General features: G+C 46.3%; 1 protein-coding gene across 1 annotated transcript in view; it reads left to right on the top strand.

Annotated features, from left to right (window-relative positions):
• The window catches only part of LOC125488197, a 12,450-nt gene that overhangs the window by 233 nt on the left and 11,889 nt on the right, over positions 1-328 (top strand). The window lies entirely within an intron of this gene.

Here is a 328-nt window from a genome sequence, read left to right on the forward strand (position 1 = left end):
GTGAGTTAGTGTTTGTCTGTGTGAGTTAGTGTGTGTCTGTGTGAGTTAGCGTGTCTCTGTGTGAGTTAAGGTGTCAGTGTGAGTTAGCGTGTGTCTGTGTGAGTTAGTGTGTGTCAGTGAGAGTGAGTGTGTGTCAGTGAGAGTGAGTGTGTGTCAGTGTGTGTTAGCGTGTGTCTGTGTGAGTTGGTGTGTGTCAGTGTGAGTTAGTGTGTGTCTGTGTGAGTTCAGGCAGTGTGTCTGTGTGAGCTAGTTTGTGTCAGTGTGAGTTAGTGTGTATCTGTTTGAGTTAGTGTGTGTCTGTGTGAGTTAGTGTGTGTCTGTGTGAGTT

Source organism: Rhincodon typus, unplaced genomic scaffold (assembly GCF_021869965.1).
Source record: "Rhincodon typus isolate 14 unplaced genomic scaffold, sRhiTyp1.1 hic_rhity00000061, whole genome shotgun sequence".
Taxonomy (NCBI): domain Eukaryota; kingdom Metazoa; phylum Chordata; class Chondrichthyes; order Orectolobiformes; family Rhincodontidae; genus Rhincodon; species Rhincodon typus.